A 19,110-nucleotide genomic window follows, 5' to 3' on the forward strand; every position below is an offset into this window, starting at 1 on the left:
TCTCCCCCTCTCTCCTCTCTCTTCTCCTCTCTCCTTCTCTCTCCTCTCTTCCCCCCTCTCTTCTCTCTCCTCCCCTCCTCTCTCCTCTCTCTCCTCCAACTCCTCTCTCTCCCCCCCTCTCTCCTCTCTCTCTCACCTAGGGGGCTCTCAACCTGCTTGGCCATCACTAGAGTGTGTTTTTCTCTCCTCTCTCTCTCCTCTCGATCCCCCCTCTCTCCTCTCTCTCCTCTCTCTCCCCCCCTCTCTCCTCTCTCCTCTCTCTCTCTCCTCTCTCTCTCTCCCCCCCTCTCTTCTCTCTCTCCCCCCCCCTCTCTCTCTCTCTCTCTCTCTCTCACTCCTCTCTCTCCCCCTCCTCCTCTCTCTCTCACCCAGGGGGCTCTCAACCTGCTCTTCCTCCTCTCCAACACCAAATGGTGAATCTGACTCCAGCATATTGCATCGCTGCTGTTTCCTCTAAGTGATATACAGTATAATGGGTTTTAGTTTATAAGGTAAAACAGAGACTGTTGCTCGTAGTCAGTTTGTAGCCATTGGAAGTGACAAGTGCAAATAGTACGTTCCACAGAGAGAGGGATATTACAGGGTCATCTATAACTTCAGCCTTACCATTCACATGGCATTGTGTGTACATACATATCCACAGACATGACTGCAACGGTTCTGAATGGTGAATTTACTATTACTTGTTAAAAGGAGAGCTGTTGTTTCATACCTGTTGTAATAATGGCAGACATGTTGAGACCTCTCTCTGTGTGTTCTATCATGATGAGATCTCTCTCTGTGTGTTCTATCATGATGAGACCTCTCTCTGTGTGTTCTATCATGTTGAGACCTCTCTCTGTGTGTTCTATCATGATGAGATCTCTCTCTGTGTGTTCTATCATGATGAGACCTCTCTCTGTGTGTTCTATCATGATGAGACCTCTGTGTGTGTGTTCTATCATGTTGAGACCTCTCCCTGTGTATTCTATCATGTTGAGACATCTCTCTGTGTGTTCTATCATGTTGAGACCTCTCTCTGTGTGTTCTATCATGTTGAGACATCTCTCTGTGTGTTCTATCATGTTGAGACATCTCTCTGTGTATTCTATCATGTTGAGACCTCTCTCTGTGTGTTCTATCATGATGAGACCTCTCTCTGTGTGTTCTATCATGATGAGACCTCTCTCTGTGTGTTATATCATGATGAGACCTCTCTCTGTGTGTTCTATCTTGATGAGACCTCTCTCTGTGTGTTCTATCATGATAAGACCTCTCTGTGTGTTCTACCATGATGAGACCTCTCTCTGTGTGTTCTATCATGTTGAGACCTCTCTCGGTGTGTTTTATTGTGTTGAGACCTCTCTGTGTGTGTTCTATCATGATGAGACCTCTCTCGGTGTGTTCTATCATGTTGAGACCTCTCTCTGTGTGTTTTATTGTGTTGAGACCTCTCTCTGTGTGTTCTATCATGATGAGACCTTTCTCTGTGTGTTCTATCATGTTGAGACCTCTCTATGTGTGTTCTATTGTGATGAGACCTCTGTCTGTGTGTTTTATCATGATGAGACCTCTCTCTGTGTGTTCTATCATGATGAGACCTCTCTGTGTGTTCTACCATGATGAGACCTCTCTCTGTGTGTTCTATCATGTTGAGACCTTTCTCTGTGTGTTCTATCATGTTGAGACCTCTCTATGTGTGTTCCATCGTGATGAGACCTCTGTCTGTGTGTTTTATCATGATGAGACCTCTCTCTGTGTGTTCTATCATGATAAGACCTCTCTGTGTGTGTTCTACCATGATGAGACCTCTCTCTGTGTGTTCTATCATGTTGAGACCTCTCTCTGTGTGTTGTATTGTGTTGAGACCTCTCTCTGTGTGTTCTATCATGATGAGACCTCTCTCTGTGTGTTCTATCATGTTGAGACCTCTCTCTGTGTGTTTTATTGTGTTGAGACCTCTCTCTGTGTGTTCTATCATGATGAGACCTCTCGCTGTGTGTTCTATCATGTTGAGACATCTCTCTGTGTGTTCTATCATGATGAGACCTCTCTGTGTGTTCTGTCATGTTGAGACCTCTATCTGTGTGTTTTATCATGATGAGAACTCTCTCTGTGTTCTATCATGATGAGACCTCTCTGTGTGTTCTATCATGTTGAGACCTCTCTCTGTGTGTTTTATCATGATGTGAGCTCTCTCTGTGTTCTATCATGATGAGACCTCTCTGTGTGTTCTATCATGTTGAGACTTCTATCTGTGTGTTTTATCATGTTGAGACCTCTCTCTCTGTGTTCTATCATGTTGAGACTTCTCTCTGTGTGTTCTATCATGTTGAGACCTCTCTCGGTGTGTTTTATTGTGTTGAGACCTCTCTCTGTGTGTTCTATCATGTTGAGACCTCTCTCTGTGTGTTCTATCATGTTGAGACCTCTCTCTGTGTTTTCTATCATGTTGAGACCTCTCTCTGTGTATTCTATCATGTTGAGACCTCTCTCTGTGTGCTCTATCATGTTGAGACCTCTCTCTGTGTGTTCAACCATGTTGAGACCTCTCTCTGTGTGTTCTATCATGTTGAGACGTCTCTCTGTGTGTTATATCGTGTTGAGACCTCTCTCTGTGTTTTTATTGTGTTGAGACCTCTCTCTGTGTGTTTTATTGTGTTGAGACCTCTCTCTGTGTGTTCTATCATGTTGAGACCTCTCTCTGTGTGTTCAACCATGTTAAGACCTCTCTCTGTGTATTCTATCATGTTGAGACCTCTCTCTGTGTGTTCTATCATGTTGAGACATCTCTCTGTGTGTTCTATCATGTTGAGACATCTCTCTGTGTGTTCTATCATGTTGAGACATCTCTCTGTGTGTTCTATCATGATGAGATCTCTCTCTGTGTGTTCTATCATGTTGAGACCTCTCTCTGTGTGTTCTATCATGTTGAGACCTCTCTCTGTGTGTTCTATCATGTTGAGACCTATCTCTGTGTGTTATATCATGATGAGACCTCTCTCTGTGTGTTCTATCATGTTGAGACCTCTCTCTGTGTGTTCTATCATGTTGAGATCTCTCTCTGTGTGTTCTATCATGTTGAGACCTCGCTCTGTGTGTTCTATCATGATGAGACATCTCTCTGTGTGTTCTATCATGTTGAGACCTCTCTCTGTGTGTTCTATCATGTTGAGACATCTCTCTGTGTGTTCTATCATGTTGAGACCTCTCTCTGTGTGTTCTATCATGATGAGACATCTCTCTGTGTGTTCTATCATGTTGAGACCTCTCTCTGTGTGTTCTATCATGTTGAGACCTCTCTCTGTGTTTTATCATGTTGAGACCTCTCTGTGTGTTCTATCATGTTGAGACCTCTCTCTGTACAGTCAATAACACAATAGAAACAACTGTACACAGTTTGTGCAAATGAAGTAAGGAGGTAAGGCAATAAGTAGGCCAATAGTGGGGAAGTAATTACAATGTAGCAATTTACACTGGAGTGAGATATGTGCAGATGAGGATGTGCAAGTAGAAATACTGGTGTACAAATATGGGGATGAGGTAGGTAGTTGGTTGGATGGGCTATTTACAGATGGGCTGCTTACAGCTGCAGCGATCGGTAAGCAGATCTGACAGCTGATGCTTAAAGTTAGTGAGGGAGATACCAGTCTCCTACTTCAGTGATTTTTGCAGTTCGTTCCAGTCAATGGCAGCAGAGAACTGGAAGGAAAGGCGGCCAAAGGAGGTGTTAGCTTTGGGGATGACCAGTGAAATATACCTGCTGAAGCACGTGCTACGGGTGGGTGTTGCTATGGTGACCAGTCAGCTGAGATAAGGCGGGACTTTACCTAGCAAAGACTTATAGATGACCTTGAGCCAGTGGGTTTGGCGACGAATATGTAGTGAGGGTCAGCCAACGATAGCATACAGGTCGCAGTGGTGGGTGGTATATGGGGCTTTGGTGACAAAACGGATGGCACTGTGATAGACTGCATCATATTTGCTGGGTAGAGTGTTGGAGGCTATTTTGTAAATGACATCGCCGAAGTCGAGCATCTCTCTCAGTTTTATGAGGGTAAGTTTGGCAGCATGAGTGAAGGATGCTTTGTTGCGAAATAGGAAGCCAATTCTAGATTTAACTTTGGATTGGAGATGTTTGATGTGAGTCTGGAAGGAGAGTTTACAGTCTAACCAGACACCTAGGTATTTATAGTTGTCCACATATTCTAAGTCAGAACCGTCCAGAGTAGTGATGCTAGTCGGGCGGGCAGGTGCGGGCAGCGAGCATGCATTTAGTTTTACTTGTATTGAAGAGCAGTTGGAGGCCACTGAAGGAGAGTTGTTTGGCATTGAAGCTTGTTTGGAGGTTAGTTAACACAGTGTTCAAAGAAGGGCCAGATGTATACAGAATGGTGTCGTCTGTGTAGAGGTGGATCAGAGACTCACCAGCAGAAAGAGCGGCATCATTGATGTTTACAGAGAAAAGTGTCAGCCCGAGAATTGAACCCTGTGGCACCCCCATGGAGACTGCCAGAGGTCCGGACAACAGGCCCTTCGATGTTGAGACCTCTCTGTGTGTTCTACCTATTGCATTGTATGGCATTCGGTATTATAACCACATCAATGACTGGACCATTAAAAAGCAGAGCTGTTGTTCCATCTTCTAATGATGACAGTCATGTTGAGACCTCTGTGTGTTCCAGCTATAGGTCATTAGATGAGTGTTATAGTACTGCTGCATGTATTCTGTAGGCTCTGTCACTGTCTCTGTCTCTGTCTCTGTCTCTGTCTCTGTCTCTGTCTCTGTCTCTGTCTCTGTCTCTGGCTGTCTGTCTGTCTCTGTCTCAGTGTCTCTGTCTCAGTGTCTCTGTCTCTCTCCAGAGGTAACTGTGACCTCTGTGTGTTCCAGCTATAGGTCATTAGATGAGTGTTATAGTACTGCTGCATGTATTCTGTAGGCTCTGTCACTGTCTCTGTCTCTGTCTCTGTCTGTCTCTGTCTCTGTCTCTGTCTCTGTCTCTGTCTCTGTCTCTGTCTCTGGCTGTCTGTCTGGCTGTCTGTCTGGCTGTCTGTCTCTCTGTCTCTGTCTCTGTCTCTGTCTCTGTCTCTGTCTCTCTCTGTCTCTCTCTGTCTCTCTGTCTCTGTCTCTGTCTCAGTGTCTCTGTCTCTGTCTCTGTCTCTGTCTCTGTCTCTGTCTCTGACTGTCTGTCTGGCTGTCTGGCTGTCTGTCTCTGTCTCTGTCTCTGTCTCTCTGTCTCTGTCTCGTCTCTGGCTGTCTGTCTGTCTCTGTCTCTCTGTCTCTCTGTCTCTCTGTCTCTGTCTCTGTCTCGTCTCTGTCTCTGTCTGTCTGGCTGTCTGGCTGTCTGGCTGTCTGTCTCTGTCTCTGTCTCTCTGTCTCTGTCTCATCTCTGGCTGTCTGTCTCTGTCTCTCTGTCTCTGTCTCTGTCTGTCTGTCAGTCTGGCTGTCTGTCTCTGTCTCTGTCTCTCTGTCTCTCTGTCTCTGTCTCTCTCTGTCTCTCTGTCTCTGTCTCTGTCTCAGTGTCTCTGTCTCTGTCTCTGTCTCTGTCTCTGTCTCTGTCTCTGTCTCTGTCTCTGTCTCTGACTGTCTGTCTGGCTGTCTGGCTGTCTGTCTCTGTCTCTGTCTCTGTCTCTCTGTCTCTGTCTCGTCTCTGGCTGTCTGTCTGTCTCTGTCTCTCTGTCTCTCTGTCTCTCTGTCTCTCTGTCTCTCTGTCTCTGTCTCTGTCTCGTCTCTGTCTCTGTCTGTCTGGCTGTCTGGCTGTCTGGCTGTCTGTCTCTGTCTCTCTGTCTCTCTGTCTCTGTCTCATCTCTGGCTGTCTGTCTCTGTCTCTCTGTCTCTGTCTCTGTCTGTCTGTCAGTCTGGCTGTCTGTCTCTGTCTCTGTCTCTCTGTCTCTCTGTCTCTGTCTCGTCTCTGGCTGTCTGTCTCTGTCTCTCTGTCTCTCTGTCTCTGTCTCGTCTCTGTCTCTCTGTCTCTCTCCAGAGGTTACTGTTTCTTAGCAAATCCAATGCTGGCTGTAATCAACAAAATTATCCAAGGGAAGGCTCTGATTGGCTACTGCGATCCAACCTGTGACTTCTCTGCCAGGTCTGTGATTTGGCTGTGGCATTCAAAAAGATGAGGTGTGTGTCCCAATTGGCACCCTATTCCCTATGTAGTGCACTACTTTAGACCAGGACCAAATGGAACCCTATTCCCTATGTAGTGCACTACTTTTAACCAGGCCCATGGAACTCTTATCGATAGAAGGCCCTATGTAGGGAATAGGGTGCCATTTGGGACGCAGATGGGTAAAGAGAATTGATTTGATGTAGGATCTTAATTTGAGCCAGTTTACTACAGAATGAAAATAATCCTGCAGCTACAAGAAATGTTATTATTCGACCATGCTGGTCATTTATGAACATTTGAACATCTTGGCCATGTTCTGTTATAATCTCCACCCGGCACAGCCAGAAGAGGACTGGCCACCCCACATAGCCTGGTTCCTCTCTAGGTTTCTTCCTAGGTTCTGGCCTTTCTGGGGAGTTTTTCCTAGCCACCGTGCTTCTACACCTGCATTGCTTGCTGTTTGGGGTTTTAGGCTGGGTTTCTGTACAGCACTTTGAGATATCAGCTGATGTACGAAGGGCTTTATAAATACATTTGATTTAATTTGATTTGATTTGACATGTAAATGTAAATATATATTTTTTAATTTGGAGGGGTAATTTGAAATTGGAAATGACAAACTTCAGAAAGCCTTTTAAACCTCATACTCCACAAGCTTTACATGTCCTGCATCGCTGGAAAGTTCTCCTGCAAGAGGCTGATCAAAGTAAGATCTTACACCTGTATGTTATGACATGATGGCACATAGGTAGTTCTGTTTTCCTGTACTGCTGGACATGGGACAGCTTGTTTTACTGTTCAGATGGGATGACAGCTTATTTTACTGTTCAGATGGGATGACAGCTTGTTTTACTGTTCAGATGGGATGACAGCATGTTTTACTGTTCAGATGGGATGACAGCGTGTTTTACTGTTCAGATGGATGACAGCTTGTTTTACTGTTCAGATGGGATGACAGCTTGTTTTACTGTTCAGATGGGATGACAGCTTGTTTTACTGTTCAGATGGATGACAGCTTGTTTTACTGTTCAGATGGATGACAGCTTGTTTTACTGTTCAGATGGATGACAGCTTGTTTTACTGTTCAGATGATGACAGCTTGTTTAACTGTTCAGATGGGATGACAGCTTGTTTTACTGTTCAGATGGATGACAGCTTGTTTTACTGTTCAGATGGGATGACAGCTTGTTTTACTGTTCAGATGGATGACAGCTTGTTTAACTGTTCAGATGGATGACTGCTTGTTTTACTGTTCAGATGGATGACACCTTGTCTAACTGTTCAGATGGATGACAGCTTGTCTAACTGTTCAGATGGATGACAGCTTGTTTAACTGTTCAGATGGATGACAGCTTGTTTTACTGTTCAGATGGATGACAGCTTGTTTAACTGGTCAGATGGATGACAGCTTGTTTTACTGTTCAGATGGATGACACCTTGTCTAACTGTTCAGATGGATGACAGCTTGTCTAACTGTTCAGATGGATGACAGCTTGTTTTACTGTTCAGATGGATGACAGCTTGTCTAACTGTTCAGATGGATGACAGCTTGTCTAACTGTTCAGATGGATGACAGCTTGTCTAACTGTTCAGATGGGATGACAGCTTGTTTAACTGTTCAGATGGGATGACAGCTTGTTTAACTGTTCAGATGGGATGACAGCTTGTTTAACTGTTCAGATGGGATGACAGCTTGTTTTACTGTTCAGATGGGATGACAGCTTGTTTTACTGTTCAGATGGATGACAGCTTGTTTTATTGTTCAGATGGATGACAGCTTGTCTAACTGTTCAGATGGATGACAGCTTGTTTTACTGTTCAGATGGATGACAGCTTGTCTAACTGTTCAGATGGATGACAGCTTGTCTAACTGTTCAGATGGGATGACAGCTTGTTTTACTGTTCAGATGGATGACAGCTTGTTTTACTGTTCAGATGGGATGACAGCTTGTTTTATTGTTCAGATGGATGACAGCGTGTCTAACTGTTCAGATGGATGACAGCTTGTTTTACTGTTCAGATGGATGACAGCTTGTCTAACTGTTCAGATGGATGACAGCTTGTTTTACTGTTCAGATGGATGACAGCTTGTTTAACTGTTCAGATAGGATGACAGCTTGTTTTACTGTTCAGATGGATGACAGCTTGTCTAACTGTTCAGATGGATGACAGCTTGTTTTACTGTTCAGATGGATGACAGCGTGTCTAACTGTTCAGATGGATGACAGCTTGTTTTACTGTTCAGATGGATGACAGCTTGTCTAACTGTTCAGATGGATGACAGCTTGTTTAACTGTTCAGATGGATGACAGCTTGTCTAACTGTTCAGATGGATGACAGCTTGTTTTACTGTTCAGATGGATGACAGCTTGTCTAACTGTTCAGATGGATGACAGCTTGTTTTACTGTTCAGATGGATGACAGCTTGTCTAACTGTACTGCTGAATGTTTGACCGCATGAGGATTTAATTCCTGCTTGTTGTTGTATATGTCTATACTGTGTGTCTTGATCGTTGATATCATAGGATGATGCTAGAACATATAAACTAGTAATCATACATAATTATAAACATGTCTTGAGCATTTTTTTCAAACATTTGTTATACCTACTTCTGAGAGAAGCAGCGTTTTGTGTTTTAGTTCTGGTGATTTTAATACCAACAGATAGTGGTTTAGACAGAGATAAATACTGGGGGATTGGAATAATTACCTTGTTAGAGAAACTGGATTCATAACAGCATACTCCTATATTCAGCATTAAAAAAATATGCTGAAATGATATTTTTTCTCGGCTCTATTCAAAGCTCTTTACTGCCCCCTGCGGGAGGCTACGGGAACTGCATCTCCGAAACAAAGGAACACAGGTGTTGTTAATCTATTAGATAATAACTACAGTGTCAACGATAGCAGATAACGTTGTTTGTTATGATGATGTTAACCTGTATTATGAGAGATGATGATGGACCTGTAGGCCTCTGTACAGGGAATGTGGTGTCATATGAGACATGGAAACATTACTGGAAAAACCTCTTCCATTAATCAACAGCCCTCTGTACAGAAGGTTCACCAACGTGTGTGTGTGATTCCCCATTTGCATCCCTTTGGTATTTGAAGCAGAAATTGTGCACCGATATTGCATTTTAAATGCCAGTCATATTAAATGAGCGTGGAACATTTCCACATGGAAAATTAATAAATCAGATTTATTTTTTATGATGAAAAATTGCCAAAATGCTGTTTGACATGTCACTCTGTGACTTCTAGGAACATTTAAACCCACTTCAACTTTCTCCACGTTTTAACATAGTTTTAAAACCATTGTTTTAATTTTTTTGATTTGACAAAGTAATTTCAGAAAATTGTTATTCATTTTAATGTGATTTAGTGTTTCATTTTAATGTGATTTAGTGATTCATTTGAATGTGATTTAGTGATTCATTTGAATGTGATTTAGTGATTCATTTGAATGTGATTTAGTGATTCATTTTAATGTGATTTAGTGATTCATTTGAATGTGATTTAGTGTTTCATTTTAACGTGATTTAGTGATTCATTTGAATGTGATTTAGTGATTCATTTGAATGTGATTTAGTGATTCATTTGAATGTGATTTAGTGATTCATTTTAATGTGATTTAGTGATTCATTTTAATGTGATTTAGTGATTCATTTTAATGTGATTTAGTGTTTCATTTTAACGTGATTTAGTGATTCATTTGAATGTGATTTAGTGATTCATTTGAATGTGATTTAGTGATTCATTTGAATGTGATTTAGTGATTCATTTGAATGTGATTTAGTGATTCCTTTTAATGTGATTTAGTGTTTCATTTTAACGTGATTTAGTGATTCATTTTAATGTGATTTAGTGTTTCATTTTAATGTGATTTAGTGTTTCATTTTAACGTGATTTAGTGATTCATTTTAATGTGATTTAGTGTTTCATTTTAATGTGATTTAGTGATTCATTTGAATGTGATTTAGTGATTCATTTTAATGTCAACCTTGTTATGTGAACTCAACTCTCGTTTTGATATGGTGAAAACATTCCTTTTTCAAATGTTTTCCTTTTTAAAGAAACATTGAACATCTAATTGTTAAATCGTAGGATAAAAACAGGTGAGCTGGTTCTACTCTTTTTGGCCATTTTCTGGTGTTTTTGTGGTGGAAAAGTGAGTGGGTCGAGTATAACACATCAACCCTGTTACCCAAAGATAGACATGCTAACACATCAACCCTGTTACCCCATAGATAGACATGCTAACACATCAACACTGTTACCCCATAGATAGACATGCTAACACATCAACCCTGTTACCCCATAGATAGACATGCTAACACATCAACACTGTTACCCCATAGATAGACATGCTAGCACGTCAACCCTGTTACCCATAGATAGACATGCTAACACATCAACCCTGTTACCCCATAGATAGACATGCTAACACATCAACACTGTTACCCCATAGATAGACATGCTAGCACGTCAACCCTGTTACCCATAGATAGACATGCTAACACTTCAACCCTGTTACCCATAGATAGACATGCTAACACTTCAACCCTGTTACCCCATAGATAGACGTGCTAACATGTCAACCGTGTTACCCATAGATAGACGTGCTAACATGTCAACCGTGTTACCCATAGATAGACGTGCTAACACATCAACACTGTTACCCCATAGATAGACGTGCTAACATGTCAACCCTGTTACCCATAGATAGACATGCTAACATGTCAACCCTGTTACCCCATAGATAGACATGCTAACACGTCAACCCTGTTACCCATAGATAGACGTGCTAACATGTCAACCGTGTTACCCATAGATAGACGTGCTAACATGTCAACCGTGTTACCCATAGATAGACGTGCTAACATGTCAACCGTGTTACCCATAGATAGACGTGCTAACATGTCAACCGTGTTACCCATAGATAGACGTGCTAACATGTCAACCGTGTTACCCATAGATAGACATGCTAACACTTCAACCCTGTTACCCATAGATAGACATGCTAACACATCAACCCTGTTACCCATAGATAGACATGCTAGCACGTCAACCCTGTTACCCATAGATAGACATGCTAACACTTCAACCCTGTTACCCCATAGATAGACATGCTAACACATCAACCCTGTTACCACATAGATAGACATGCTAACATGTCAACCCTGTTACCCATAGATAGACATGCTAGCACGTCAACCCTGTTACCCCATAGATAGACATGCTAACATGTCAACCCTGTTACCCAGAGATAGACATGCTAACGCATCTCTGTGATAATGATATGAATCAAATGATACGAATCAAATGATATGAATCAAATTATATGAATCAAATTATATGAATCAAATGATATGAATCAAATTCAGGTGAGTAATGATAAGTGTTGTTGAGCTATTCAGCTAATCCTTCGGTATCCATGGATACCCTCTATTGTTCCCCTTAGTCGTTGTAGTTAGTACAGGAGATGGCCTTGGCTGACTTTATAACCTCCAGATCTGTGGAGGATCAGGTGGATTGGGTCGATATGGCCCCTCTCAACACAGGTTGATGCTTCACAGGGGGGACAGCATGCTCTGTCATCTCTGAAATACCTCGCTCAGCCCCCCCACCCAAATCTTTATATTTGTTATCCTATTCACAGAGATACATAGAGGTAGTTTTAGTAGTATGGTTTTTCATCAGAGTCATGGGTGTTAAAGGCAGGACAGTGAAGCGTATTTAAACAATTATTAGATCTTATGTGATTTTTTTGGGGGGGGGGCTGAGTTACTCTCTAAACAGCACTGAATAATGTGTTCTTAAATTCAAATAGTGAGAACATAAACAAAACATGCCTTTTGTTTCTTAAATAAATATCAGAGTGACAGTCAATATACCGGCCAAAACCTCATCCTAAATGTCCTTTTGTTGGAAAAAAAAGAGATCTGCAAATTGATGTCAGAAATCTTTTCATTTATAGTCCTTTATATTCCTGGCACTGGCCAAAACCCAAGGGTGTTAAAATAAAACCCTGAGCAAATAATGCCTTACTATCGCTAATGGAAGCGGAATGTTAAATTATGTAAATGAGTTCTAGAACCCATTAGGAACACGGCCAGTTTTAATAAATTGGGTATCTGTTCTACTTCTTATCAAGCCAGTTGGCACAGTAATGCATGGGAGAGGTACATTTCATTTCATGTTAATTGCTCTTCATAATGTTATTCCTGCCTCTGTGACCTAATGAGAGATACTGTAATATATTATTACAAACTTTGGGAAGCGTTTTTTTGGGGGGGTTTTAATTGGCGACCATAATAAAGTATGTTGGGGACATGTCTCTACTAATCTGACAGGCCAATTAGAGGATGGTTTATGTGGGTTCCCACTGTGTGTCGGCGGTGCTGGCCTAAATGACCTGTCCCATTGTGTGGGTTCACACTGTGTGTCGGCGGTGTTGGCCTAAATGACCTGTCCCATTGTGTGGGTTCCCACTGTGTGTCGGCGGTGTTGGCCTAAATGACCTGTCCCATTATGTGGGTTCCCACTGTGTGTCGGCGGTGCTGGCCTAAATGACCTGTCCCATTATGTGGGTTCCCACTGTGTGTCGGCGGTGCTGGCCTAAATGACCTGTCCCATTATGTGGGTTCCCACTGTGTGTCGGCGGTGCTGGCCTAAATGACCTGTCCCATTATGTGGGTTCCCACTGTGTGTCGGCGGTGCTGGCCTAAATGACCTGTCCCATTATGTTGGTTCCCACTGTGTGTCGGCGGTGCTGGCCTAAATGACCTGTCCCATTATGTGGATTCACACTGTGTGTCGGCGGTGCTGGCCTAAATGACCTGTCCCATTATGTGGGTTCCCACTGTGTGTCGGCGGTGCTGGCCTAAATGACCTGTCCCATTATGTTGGTTCCCACTGTGTGTCGGCGGTGCTGGCCTAAATGACCTGTCCCATTATGTGGGTTCACACTGTGTGTCGGCGGTGCTGGCCTAAATGACCTGTCCCATTATGTGGGTTCCCACTGTGTGTCGGCGGTGCTGGCCTAAATGACCTGTCCCATTATGTGGGTTCCCACTGTGTGTCGGCGGTGCTGGCCTAAATGACCTGTCCCATTATGTGGGTTCACACTGTGTGTCGGCGGTGCTGGCCTAAATGACCTGTCCCATTATGTGGGTTCCCACTGTGTGTCGGCGGTGCTGGCCTAAATGACCTGTCCCATTATGTGGGTTCACACTGTGTGTCGGCGGTGCTGGCCTAAATGACCTGTCCCATTGTGTGGGTTCCCACTGTGTGTCGGCGGTGCTGGCCTAAATGACCTGTCCCATTATGTGGGTTCCCACTGTGTGTCGGCGGTGCTGGCCTAAATGACCTGTCCCATTATGTGGGTTCACACTGTGTGTCGGCGGTGCTGGCCTAAATGACCTGTCCCATTATGTGGGTTCCCACTGTGTGTCGGCGGTGCTGGCCTAAATGACCTGTCCCATTATGTGGGTTCCCACTGTGTGTCGGCGGTGCTGGCCTAAATGACCTGTCCCATTATGTGGGTTCCCACTGTGTGTCGGCGGTGCTGGCCTAAATGACCTGTCCCATTGTGTGGGTTCCCACTGTGTGTCGGCGGTGCTGGCCTAAATGACCTGTCCCATTATGTGGGTTCCCACTGTGTGTCGGCGGTGCTGGCCTAAATGACCTGTCCCATTATGTGGGTTCACACTGTGTGTCGGCGGTGCTGGCCTAAATGACCTGTCCCATTATGTGGGTTCACACTGTGTGTCGGCGGTGCTGGCCTAAATGACCTGTCCCATTATGTGGGTTCCCACTGTGTGTCGGCGGTGCTGGCCTAAATGACCTGTCCCATTATGTGGGTTCCCACTGTGTGTCGGCGGTGCTGGCCTAAATGACCTGTCCCATTATGTGGGTTCCCACTGTGTGTCGGCGGTGCTGGCCTAAATGACCTGTCCCATTATGTGGGTTCCCACTGTGTGTCGGCGGTGCTGGCCTAAATGACCTGTCCCATTATGTGGGTTCACACTGTGTGTCGGCGGTGCTGGCCTAAATGACCTGTCCCATTATGTGGGTTCACACTGTGTGTCGGCGGTGCTGGCCTAAATGACCTGTCCCATTATGTGGGTTCCCACTGTGTGTCGGCGTGCTGGCCTAAATGACCTGTCCCATTGACAATTCCTTGTTTTTTTGTGGGATTATTATTATTTTTTACAGGTATTTGATTCATATCAATTTAAAAGATATTATCTGCCATGATTTTGTGACAAATTAACCCTTCGAATAAGTTCTGAGTTTGGAAATCAAATGAATGATTGGACTGGTGTATTCTAGTAAACCAGACAACACGTTAAAGTCTCCTCCTGATGACGGCATGTCTACTGGGCTTCTTGGGAGATAAATATATGCCCCGATGTTGGCCCGGCAGCTGCCCAACGTTCTGCCAACGTCACATCTAAAAAGGAAGCCGCCAAGGCTTTCAGGAAACATTTTTGTGATTCGTCAACATCGCCCCCTGAGGAGCAATTCTACAGACAACTGAACTGTCTGGGCTGGGAGAGAGAGAAGATGAGTCCTTAACCCACAGTTTAAGCTGCTTAGTGTGTTAGTAGAAGAATGTAGGAATGTGTCCCAAATGGCACCCTATTCGCCTTTGTAGTGCACTGGGTTCTGGTCAAAAGTAGTGCACTACGAAGGGAATAGGGTGCCCTTTTGGGACGTGCCCTCTGAGTGCTTACTCACTCATATATATGTGTGTGTGTGCTGCTGAAGTGTCGTTTAGTCTGCAGATCCTCTTAGCATAAAGAAAGTGTTGATACATACTAAAGACTATTACAGTGTGGCTCAGTTTGATAATCTGGTGGCTGCAGAACAAACCTACCGCTGGGATTAAAACCATAACACAACTCTGTAATCTGTAATCCCTCTGGGGTGAACCAGTCCTCCTCTCATTTCCTCAAATTCCTAAAGTCCTTGTCCTACCTTGCCTCAGGTCTGTGGAGTTTTGGTGGTGGACTTTCTTGTGGGTTTTGACACTCGCAGTGATGTCACGGTGTCTTTCCTTGAGGTTTCACCAGGTGAAGGTTGTCTTTCCTTGAGGTTTCACCAGAAGAAGGTTGTCTTTCCTTGAGGTTTCACCAGAAGAAGGTTGTCTTTCCTTGAGGTTTCACCAGAAGAAGGTTGTCTTTCCTTGAGGTTTCACCAGAAGAAGGTTGTCTTTCCTTGAGGTTTCACCAGAAGAAGGTTGTCTTTCCTTGAGGTTTCACCAGAAGAAGGTTGTCTTTCCTTGAGGTTTCACCAGAAGAAGGTTGTCTTTCCTTGAGGTTTCACCAGAAGAAGGTTGATCGCCTTTCATCTCCTTCTCACTGTTCACTTGATTCAAAATGTTTCTATGTCCGTTTAGAGAAGAAAAAGAGTTGTTAAGCCATCGGGTCGACTGTTCATTTTCACAAGTATATCACCTCTAATCATGAATCACCTCTTTGGGCATTATTTTTCCCCAAAGACCTCATGCTCCCTTGATGAGACTGATTTGAGGTAATGCCTCATACGTGAGCTGCTAGAGAAAGAGAGAGAGAGAGAGAGAGACAGAGAGAGAGAGAGAGAGAGAGAGAGAGACAGAGAGAGAGAGAGAGAGAGAGAGAGAGAGAGAGAGAGAGACAGAGAGACAGAGAGAGAGAGAGAGAGAGAGAGAGACAGAGAGACAGAGAGAGAGAGAGAGTTTCTCTTTGCTGGAAAGTTGCCTTTTTTCAGCCCTCTTATCTGTTTGTCCCAGATGTATAACGTCTATTACAGAGCCTGATGTTGATGACGAAATGTTTGAAACCAAAGAAGAAGAATACAAGTAATGCAATTGGTCAACTCTTGTTTAAAACCTCGTAAGGATCCGCCCCCTTTGTTTCCTCTGAAAAGACATATTCAGGTGTAACTGCCTGTAGTTCAGGCATTAAAGCAAGGATATAGGTAACTCTTATTAATAAACTAGTTATTTCACTCAAATCTCTGATCTCATTCTCACGGTTCAGACATTTCACCAGACGCTCTTATCCAGAGCAATTTACAGGAGTGTGTACATACTCTTTTACATACTGGTCCCCTGTGGGAATCGAACCCAGAACCCTGGTGTTGCAAGTGCCCTGCTCTACCAACTGAGCCACACAGAACTCCTGTTGATAGATTAAGTTTTAGAGACAACTAGAAAGAAAGAGAGAGAGAAATGGAGAAATGGAGAAATGGAGAAAGGAAGAGAGAGAGACAGAGAGAGACAGAGAGAGAGAGACAGAGAGAGAGAGACAGAGAGAGAGAGACAGAGAGAGAGAGACAGAGAGAGAGAGACAGAGAGAGAGAGACAGAGAGAGAGAGAGACAGAGAGAGAGAGAGACAGAGAGAGAGAGACAGAGAGAGAGAGACAGAGAGAGAGAGACAGAGAGAGAGAGACAGAGAGAGAGAGACAGAGAGAGAGAGACAGAGAGAGAGATAGGAAGATAGAGACGTAAAGAGTTTATTTTTGTTGGAAAGATGTCTTTGCGTCTGTCTGTCTGTCTGTCTGTCTGTCTGTCAAAGCCCCAGATGTATAAAGCCTGGTTCAGAGCCTGCCTGATGTTGAGACTTGGCTAGCTCTATAAAGACCTATTGATTTCATGATCCTTGGGCAAAGTAACACGTCTGCTCTTCGTTGAGGAATTAGAGCTGCACAAATCTACAGATACATTTTCTCTCTCCTCTTCAATCACCAGGAGACAGATACCTTGGAGCTGTTTAACGTTCATTTGCATGAACTCTCTGGTGACTTAGAGAAAGGAAAAGAAGAAGAGGGGAAAAGTTATTTCAAAAAGTCTGTTGTCAAGTAAGTTCGAGGGAGACAAAGTCCGGAGACGAGTTTCACCCCACAGACATTAGCTAGAGATGTTTGTCGTTTGTAAGAAACGTCTGCTTCAGTGCTGCGATATGTTCAGCATTACTTATTTCACTCAGGTTGGGTGTATATGGCAGAACGTGTTAAATGGATCCTAGAAAGGTTTGTTATCCTTTCAGACAGTAGTTTTGAAAGTAACGCTCGCGAGCCAAAACCCTCATCCATTTTCATAGGAGATGTTACGTCCTGTAAAAACAACGACAAACCGTTTTATATGACTGTTGATGTATCTTATTATATTAACTACTTATATTCATTTTCATATAAGATAAGAGACATTTCTAACAAACCCTTAAGGATGTCTGTAAGTAGAACTAGTTCTCTGTACAAGTAGAGCATCTCAAAACCTGGTGACTTTGTGTCTAGTCGAGAAAGTCAATTAGCCCCCTGGTTTAGCCCCCTGGTTTAGCCCCCTCATTTAGCCCCCTCGTTTAGCCCCCTCGTTTAGCCCCCTCGTTTAGTCCCCTCATTTAGCCCCCTGGTTTAGCCCCCTGGTTTAGCCCCCTCATTTAGCCCCCTGGTTTAGCCCCCTGGTTTAGCCCCCTCGTTTAGCCCCCTCATCTAGCCCCCTCGTTTAGCCCCCTCGTTTAGCCCCCGATGGAATTGGACCCACTGGTAATTGATTGAAAATGGAAATGATTTGACCACTATTGTTTTTGATAAGTTGACAGTGTGACGCAGCCAGTTTAACGGCTCCTCCGTTACGTGGTTAATTGTGGCTCCTCCGTTACGTGGTTAATTGTGGCTCCTCCGTTACGTGGTTAATTGTGGCTCCTCCGTTACGTGGTTAATTGTGGCTCCTCCGTTACGTGGTTAATTGTGGTTAGTGATCGGTGGACCTCTCAGAGTACTGACTTCCATACTAATGAACTAATCATTGGCTACTAAATGATGCAACCTGGGATAATTGAATCAGTCAGTGTAGAAACAATGACAGGAGGGATAGAATGTTGAAGCATCGTAGAAACAGAGTTTAAAAATATATATAATGACATTATTAGTCAGAGAAACTTTAGTCCAAATGTGATGTTTGAGCATCACAATAAAGAGAAAGATCTTTTCACTACACAGGAAGTAGAAGGCGGTATAATCAACAAGCAGCTAATGCTACTAATGCTACTATAAACATGTGTTTAGATCGTTTTTTTATGGCACAGAGTGATTTTGTGACACAGATGCTAAATTGAGTTCCCCTTGTGACATTCCTATATCAAACACTGATGAAATCTACTGAGGAAATATGATTATGTGATGTGGCGATTCACGAGGATGCCACAGCACCAAGACTTTAACCCCATTTACACTGTAGATACTCTTATATGACATATAAGAGTCTGTCTGAGAGAAGTCTGGCGGAATCTCCCACAAGCTGGTTTGGATAGGATGGCTTTGGATAGGTTATCTGTGCCTTCAGCTAAACACTGCAGACGAGAGCGAGAGAGAGGGAGAGAGAGAGAGAGAAAGACACAGTTTCTCTTCGTTGGAAAGTTGTCTGTCTGTCTGTCTGTCTGTCTGTCTGTCTGTCTGTCTGTCTGTCTGTCTGTCAAAGCCCCAGATGTATAAAGCCTAGTTCAGAGCCTGCCTGATGTTGAGACTTGGATCTATAAAGACCTATTGATTTCATGATCCTTGGGCAAAGTAAAACGTCTGCTCTTCGTTGAGGCATTAGAGGTGCACAAATCTGCAGATACATTTTCTCTCTCTCTCCTCTCTCTGTCGCTCTCTCTCTCTGCTCTCTCTCTCTCTTTCTCTCTCTGCTCTATCTCTCTCTCTGTCTCTCTCTCTCTCTCTCTGTCTCTCTCTCTCCTCTCTCTCTTTCTCTCTCTGCTCTCTCTCTCTGTCTCTTCTCTTCCTCTCTCTCTGTCTCTCTCTCTCATCTCTCCTTTCTCTCTCTCTCCTCTCTCCTGTCTCTCTCTCTCTCTGCCCTCTCTCTGCTCTCTCTCGTGTCTCTCTCTCTCTGTTCGTCTCTCTCTCTCTGTCTCTCTCTCTGTCTATCTCCTCTCTCTTCTCGTCTCTCTGTCTCCTCTCTCTCTGCTCTCCCCCCCTCTTGTCTCTCTCTCTCCTCTCGCTCTCTCTCCTCCTCGTCTCCTGTGTCATCTCTCT

The sequence above is a fragment of the Oncorhynchus kisutch genome, unplaced genomic scaffold (genome assembly GCF_002021735.2).
Source record: "Oncorhynchus kisutch isolate 150728-3 unplaced genomic scaffold, Okis_V2 Okis02a-Okis13b_hom, whole genome shotgun sequence".
NCBI lineage: Eukaryota > Metazoa > Chordata > Actinopteri > Salmoniformes > Salmonidae > Oncorhynchus > Oncorhynchus kisutch.